The sequence below is a fragment of the Sinocyclocheilus anshuiensis genome, unplaced genomic scaffold (assembly GCF_001515605.1).
Source record: "Sinocyclocheilus anshuiensis isolate Anshui unplaced genomic scaffold, SAMN03320099.WGS_v1.1 scaffold728, whole genome shotgun sequence".
Lineage (NCBI taxonomy): Eukaryota > Metazoa > Chordata > Actinopteri > Cypriniformes > Cyprinidae > Sinocyclocheilus > Sinocyclocheilus anshuiensis.
The window spans coordinates 1,601,252-1,609,295 of record NW_015555767.1 but is presented as its reverse complement, the minus strand read 5'-3'; the positions used below and the strand labels follow the sequence as shown (position 1 = coordinate 1,609,295).

At 39.7% G+C, this 8,044-nt stretch overlaps 1 long non-coding RNA gene across 1 annotated transcript; it reads right to left on the bottom strand.

The window, feature by feature from the left end:
- Positions 1 to 2,033: 2,033 nt before the first annotated feature.
- On the bottom strand, positions 2,034 to 7,620 carry LOC107674266 (uncharacterized). The gene is made up of 3 exons (XR_001632492.1): positions 7,594 to 7,620; positions 6,755 to 7,134; positions 2,034 to 2,044 (listed from the first exon to the last, which is right to left on the bottom strand). It is a non-coding gene; the product is annotated as an uncharacterized LOC107674266 (long non-coding RNA).
- Between the last annotated feature and the right edge of the window lie 424 nt (positions 7,621 to 8,044).

Genomic DNA, 8,044 nt, shown 5'->3' with positions numbered 1-8,044 from the left:
GGATCAAAGTCAAAAATGTGCTCAACAAAACATTTTCCTCTGAATCGTGAATTTGTAAGACTTTTACAAATTGCAAAACTAGTCTAATTTGCCCATCAGCAAGCATGTCAAGATTCAAGATATTCAAGTTTATTTTTCTGCCACCATAAGAGTGAGAAATCAGCATGAACACTTTTTTTTTCCTTTTTTAATGGTGCTCTTCTGGTATTTTGGTTCATTTGAGGTAGCACACATTTAAAGAGTTAAGAAAAAAAGGTTTTAAAAAGTTAAAAAGAACTATACTTTAATTTCACTTCACTTCAAATCTAATTTCTTTTCTCCCTTTTTTAATGGTTCTAGTGTGTGTTTTTTTTTTATTATTCATTTAAGCTAGCATGCTTTTAAAAAAGTTAAGGGAAAAAAGGGTTTTAAAAAAAGTTTAAAAATATATATTATAACAGTCATGAATTTCTTTGAATTTAAATTTTACGTATTTATATTCAAACAGAGTTCTGTTTGTTAATTTAGTTGAAACTCTACAATTAGATTTATAATTTGAAATGTGCTCTCAGTTCATTTCTGAATAATGCAGTCCTGGTATACAGAGACTTCCTCAGACTTCCATGCCATATTGTACACTGACAAAAAATTGTAAGTTGCCTTAGGGCAAGTTATTTATTTTTCATTGGCTCAAGTTACAAAATATAGATGTGAATCATTACCCTAAATGTTTTTAATTGGATGAATGAAAAAAAATGTGTCAGTGTACATCCCATAGGATGAGCTGGAGACTTAATCATACAGAGGGCAAAGGCAATGCAATCCAATTCTAATTGCAATCACTGTGGCATTTTCATAAACATTTGATTGCAATATAATTTGAGAACAAGAGAATTCTCCCATTTCTATTAACGTGAGGCATTGTGACTGAAGCACTAAATTACTTACATTTTGAAGGAAAGGGGAGAAAAATTAATTGAAAGGAAATGTTGGGGGGGGGGGGACATTTTTAAAAACTTATTTTTCTCCTCATTTCGCCAGCTTTAAATCCACAAAGGAAGAGAGACAGAGAGCAAGGCAGGGAGCTATGGAATTTATTGCAGAAAGAAGCTGAATGTTGGTCTTTGAGATGAGATATGAGAAAAGAGCAAAGGATTATGGAATTGGGAAGGGGCACAAAACTGAAAATGGTCTGGAGTCAAACAGAGATCTAAAAACAAACAAAAAAACACAAGATGAAAGATACAAGTGAATGAGCAATATGTATCTTCTGTATCAGAGTAAAAGTGCAATATGTGAGAAGAATTAAGAAAGAAGAATAGAAGGAACACTAGACTGGTTGTTGCATTTTTTAAAGGGATAGCTCACACAAAATTGATAATTCTGTCATCATTTACACACCTTCATGCCGTTTCAAACCTGTATGATTTTTTGTTCCTCTGGAATACAAAAGAAGGTACTGTTCAGGCTTTTTTGTGCAATTACACTGAAATAGGACTGGATGTTTCAAGCTTGAAAAAGGCACCATGAAAAGTATCATAAAAGTGGCCTTTGTGCACTTAATCCAAGTTTGAGTTGTATTGATAGCCTGTTGTTATTAGCTGAACCAGATTTCTCATTCACATTTACAGTACACCTGATCAATCAAAAAATGTGTAGATCATTGCAAGACTCAAAAGAATATTTTTTTCATTCAAACTGTGTGGAAAATGTTACTAGTACATCCAAAATTTCTCAATTTGTGCTCCACAGAGGAAAAAAAGTCATATGTCTGAATGAGGATAGAAGTTTAATTTTTGTATGAACCGGTCCTTTGAATTTAGTTAAAGGGGTCATGAACTGAGAAATCAAAATTCCCTTGATCTTTTGACATATAAGAGGTCACTGCACTATAAAAACACCCTGTAAGTTTCAGAACTCAAAACTTTCTCGTTAGTCTAAAAACAGCTTATATTGAAGCCAATCTGGCAAAATGACAGGTTGTGGAATGTTGCCACTTTATGATGTAATAGTGTGGTTAAGCACCACCTCCACAGAAGATCAACACCTGCTTCTACATCACTGCCTGATTAGCCACACCCACCGATTCAATGCATGTAGTGTAAATGATGAGAGAGGCAAATGCAGGTCTACACAGAAATTAAACGATAAAGATGACTCAGAACTCAAGAAGACACTGTGCAGATCCAGACCGCATCAGTAAGAACTTGGTCCTTTGTTCATGGATTTGTTTACAAACAAAGCACAATTCCAAGCAGGGTTTTCAGAAATATTGAAACTAAAAGAGGATGCTTTGCTGACAGTCTTGGATCCAACAGTAATGTCACAACACACTACTGTGAGTAACTGTTTTTATTATGTGGTCACTATTGCTTTGTCTGTTATTACATATCATTTGATATGTACTGAGTATTTATGCATTTTTGTTTATGCATTTTATTTATGCATGACCCCTTTAAAAAAATAATTAAAAAAAACAGACAAATGCAGTGTTTACTGATGAACTGAACTTGAAATCTCTACATTTGTAATTCAAATACTGTCTAAACTTAATGACTTCAATGGCTTTTATTTTCCAGAAGAACCTTTGCACTATCTGCACAAGTAATTCACTCACTCAATGTCAACCTGTCCATCAAGCAGACATCCTTCAGGAACAACCCGGCAGGGCACAGCGTGCCACCAAAAAAAAAAAAGAGAACCTTTCGAGAGCAACAGCCCCACGAGACAGGAGACATGAAGCCATAAAAGTGGAAAGCAATTAAAACAGAGGAGTCACCTTGGCCTTCGCTGCATTGAACTGTCAGAGCTTAGGAGGGATCTCCAAATATTTCTCCCTCCTTGATTGATGACAGGTGATTGGGGCGCAGTACCACAAACCCTCACCTCTGTTATAAAAGTGGCCACCTCAGCAAAATGTAATTGAGCTGACTGCCTCGGTTCATCAAAGCATTACGTAATTGGTCTGATTAAGGTTATTAGAGAGGCAGAAGAGGAGGTGGCAGCTGAGAATAGGAATTTTGGGCATAAGGACATTTCAACAAGGCAAATGTTTTGTCACTTAAATACAGGAATGAGCAATTGAAAGCAGTCAGTGCTGAGATCAACCACTGTGTGGCTGAGCAATTTAGATGGCGTTTAAAATGTACAGTCCGATTTGATATGCACAGTGATTCTGACAATGCGAAAATAATGTGTTCATTGAAGAGGGATGAAGATTGAGTTAGAGGTGACTAATCAGAAGTGATATTACGGCTGTCATTGAAGACTCCTAATGGGCCCACAAGAGCATGTTGCTTACGCTGGCAGACTTTATTTCATTAATCATTCAAGCAGAGGAATGGTAGATGATGCCAATTAGACGTTTTTAGAAAAATCAGTGTTTGTCCAGAGTCTACATGTGTAAGATTAACATCAATTTGATGCATTTGAACTGCAAGGTATCACATATTCTGGTATTATAATCATTGTGTATAATAGATGATGTTTATTATTTTATTTTATTTGGTAACACTTTACTTGAAGGGGTGTGCAAAAGACTGACATGACACCTTCATAATCATGACATGACACGTCATGAATATGAAGGAGGTTTTATGCATGTTTATGACAACTGTCATTAAGTGTCATTAGCTCAGTTATGTCATTTTTAATGCAAATATGACATTATTTAACCTAACCCTAACCTAACCCTACCTCTACCCTTACCCCTAACCATAGCCCATAACAAAGACATCTCAAACAATGTCATCTTTGCATTAAAAATGACATAACTGAGCGAATGACACTTAATGACAGTTGTCATAAACATGCATAAAAAAACTTCATATTCATGACGTGTCATGTCATGATTATGTAGGTGTCATGTCATGATTATGAAGGTGTCATGTCAGTCTTATGCACACCCCTTCAAGTAAAATGTAACCTTTTATTTTTCATCAAAAGTGTTTATTGGATTAATGGAGTATTGGATTTCCTGTCTAATCGTAATACTTGTAGAATTTCTAGATTGTTGCAAATTTCCTTTGTAAAGAAAACAACACTTCAGGGGAAAATTTAATTATTGTATTGGTAGTGGTAGTAGTAGTAGTAGTAGTAGTAGTAATATCTTTTAAAAATAACAATAAAAACTTTAATTGTTACAAAAAAATTTCAAATAAATGCTTTTCTTTTGAAAAAAAAAAATATTATTATCCAAATGAAAACCCATTTATTTAAAACAGATATTTAAATTCAGATTTTTTTAACAGAATTTTAAAAAATGAAAAAGCCTTTGTATAACGCTTAGGCCTACCTGTGTATAGTTCAGTCATTCAGTTTACATCCTGGAGAACTTAAAATCCTGAGTTTATCAAGTGCTAGGGCAAGGGCATCTTTTACCGCCATTGATGAGAATATCAATCAAACGCTGGGAGGTCAATCAAGGCCAATGTATTAATTGATTTATTTTTCAAAGTGGACAGTGAAACAGAGAGTCATGGAGGTTTATTCTGACATTGTCCTTTCACTGAAAAACAAGCGGTGGTGGAATTGATGGCTAATTAGTAATGAGGGAGATTGATGGTGTCAGTGAAGCTGGAATGACTGGTGAAGCTGTAATGGTGCCCTATTTTCAGAACAGTCACACGGGAATATTAAAGTGAAAACAGAAAGAACATGTACTGCCGCTCTTCTTTGTCTTCTTCATACAAGTCACTAAAGTACAGCCATCCTAGACTAGACCAGAAGTTTCTAAATATAATCTGCACTTTGTCTGCCGCATCTGTGACTGACAGTTAGTGAAACTCCTAAGGCTACTTTCTACTTCTGTAAGACACACGCGAGATGCATTTTTAAACAATACAAGGGCTTGGTTCCAAGTGGATTATTTACTCAAGTTTAAATGCGAAGCAGCACTGTGGACTCATTACATCTGCAACGCGGCAGCTGAACTCACAGGTGCGTTGAGTGTGTAATGCAGCACATTATCAAAAATTAACAGAAGTTCAGTCTACTAAGAAAATAAATTAGTAAATAAAAAAGGAAGTTTTAAGGAAGTGAGCTGACTGATAAATTAATTAAAGTACCAGCAAATGTGTAGGAGTGTCTTCACCCCCCTTTTTTTCTTTCAGATGTGATCAATATGCATTTTGTTCTCATTTAACTCAATATTCATAAGGTTTGGCACTGTCTTCAAGCAAAGTCTTGACCTGTATTAAAGGTATATAAAGGTTATTTGTGTTGTGGTTGCTAACCAGTTCTTTGTTGTTATTATCTGTTGTAGTAATACTGACGTGAAGTCATGCTGATGTGCATGCTTCACAGTTGTACCGTATTCCGTTCTGTTGCTGCTGAAGTTCCTTGAGTAAACTAGCATTCACCTGAAGCTTTGTTTTCATGCGTTTTTGTTGAATATAACATTTGGCGACGAGGATGGCTTTATCTCTGCCTCACCCTGAGCCATTTCTGCCCCACGCTGGTAAACCTGTCATGCCGTGGGAGCGGTGGTATGTGTCATTTCAGACGTACCTTGTAGCCGCGGACTTGAACGATGTCCCGGACGGGAGAAAGCGTGCACTTCTCCTCCATTGTCTCGGCGCTGAAGGATTACGGATCTTCCAGACGCTCGGTGCTGCAAGCGTCTAAATTTCACACAAAGATGCCAACGATCGGGTGAATCAGCCAGTCAGTTTGTCGCTGATTTAAAAAGCCTTGCTGAGCCATGCAAATTCGGTGCTCTCCGTGACGAATTAATTAGAGACCAACTTATTGAAAAAACAAACAGTGCACGGGCCAGAGAGAGGCTGCTTATGGAAGATGATAGACTTACTTTGGATAAGGCTCTGACTCTGGCACTCCAAATTGAAGAAGCTACACTGTGCAGCTAAAATAGCAGAGACTAATGCAGCTTGTATGTGTCGTTTCAGACGTACCTTGTAGCCGCGGGCTTGGATGATGTCCCGGATGGGAGAAAGCGCGCACTTCTCATCCATTGTCTCGGCGCTGAGGGATTACGGATCTTCCAGACGCTCGGCGCTGCAAATACGTACTCTGACGCTGTTGCACGACTAAAAGGAAATTTTCAAAAGACTCATAGAGTGCTGTTGAAACGCCTAAATTTCAGACAAAGATGCCAACGATCGGGTGAATCAGCCAGTCAGTTTGTCGCTGATTTAAAAAGCCTTGCTGAGCCATGCAAATTCGGTGCTCTCCGTGACGAATTAATTAGAGACCAACTTATTGAAAAAACAAACAGTGCACGGGCCAGAGAGAAGCTGCTTATGGAAGATGATAGACTTACTTTGGATAAGGCTCTGACGCTGGCACTCCAAATTGAAGAAGCTACACTGTGCAGCTAAAATAGCAGAGACTAATGCAGCTAAAACTGATGTCACCTCTGTACCTGCAAATACAGTCATGGATGAGGAGTTCCAGCCTGCAGGTGCAATCATCCAGCAAACACAGCCTCAGTCAAGTCAACAAAGAAGGAAATGTGGCAACTGTGGCTCCATTCGTCATGCCAACAGGTCCCCAGACTGCCCAGCTATCGGCCAAAAGTGTAGACATTGTGGTAAGCTCAACCACTTTGCAAGGTGGTGCAGATCAAAGTCCAGTTCGCAGCCTTCACCAGCCGTAATTCATACAGTTGTTCCTCACTCAGTCACTTTCTCTACATGTGGTGTGCAGCTGAAAGACTGTTGCATTCCGCTGCTTCTTGACACAGGAGCTAAAGTGTCATTGCTTAATATGGCCACCTACAATACATTTTTCTCTGATGTTGAGTTACAACCATCACCTCTGAAGCTCTGTGGTTATGGCCAAGCCAGCATTGCAGTGACTGGAGTAGTTAAACTGCCAGTACAATATGGGCAAAAACGTCTACCAGAGTTTCCATTTTACATAACTCCGCATGGCACTAATATCCTGGGTCTTGACCTGTTCCTTAGCCTTGACTTTTCTCTGCATGACAACAGCGGTGCAACCATCCTTCAGGTGGACTCTCCATGGCAGACACAGTTTCCCGCTCTATTCAGTGGTTTAGGCTGCCTCTCTGCTTTTTCCCACAAACCCCTGCTTAACCCAGATATACCGCCTGTAATCCAGCCGCTGCGACGAGTGCCTCTCGCCATGCGCGACAAGGTCACCACTGAACTACAGGGCATGCTAGCTGCAGACCTCATTGGGGCAATCATCCAGCAAACACAGCCACAGTCAAGTCACCAAAGACGGAAATGTGGCAACTGTGGCTCCATTCGTCATGCCAACAGGACCCCAGACTGCCCAGCTATCGGCCAAAAGTGTAGACATTGTGGTAAGCTCAACCACTTTGCAAGGTGGTGCAGATCAAAGTCCAGTTCACAGCCTAATACTGGCGCTAATATCCTGGGTCTTGACCTGTTCCTTAGGCTTAACTTTTCTCTACATGACAACAGCGGTGCAACCATTCTTCGGGTGGACTCTCCATGGCAGACACAGTTTCCCGCTCTATTCAGTGGTTTAGGCTGCCTCTCTGCTTTTTCCCACAAACCCCTGCTTTACCCAGATAGACCGCCTGTAATCCAGCCACTGCGACGAGTGCCTCTAGCCTTGCGCGACAAGGTCACCACTGAACTACAGGGCATGCTAGCTGCAGACTTCATTGAGCCCATTGATGCTTCCCCTTGGGTCTCAAATCTTGTGATTGTGCAAAAACAGTCTGGGGGCATACGTCTCTGCGTTGACCTTCGGGGGCCTAACAAGGCTGTGGTGACAGACAAATACCCATTGCCGACAACTCACGACACTCTTCTATGGCTCCTCAGTGTTCACAAAGCTGGATCTTAAGCAAGGTTACATGCAGATACCCCTACACGAGGACAGCAGAAACCTAACTGCATTCGTGACTCACATGGGTTTTTTTCCGTTTTAAGATAATTCCTTTTGTCCTAAGTCCAGCACCTAGTTGCTTTCAGAAAATCATGGCAACTGTCCTAGCAGGGCTCCCAGGTACGGCTGTGTACTTAGATGATATTGTAGTACATGGAAAGGACGTGGCTACTCATGACTCATGCCTCAGACGGGTGTTCACAGCTCTGTCTAGACACAA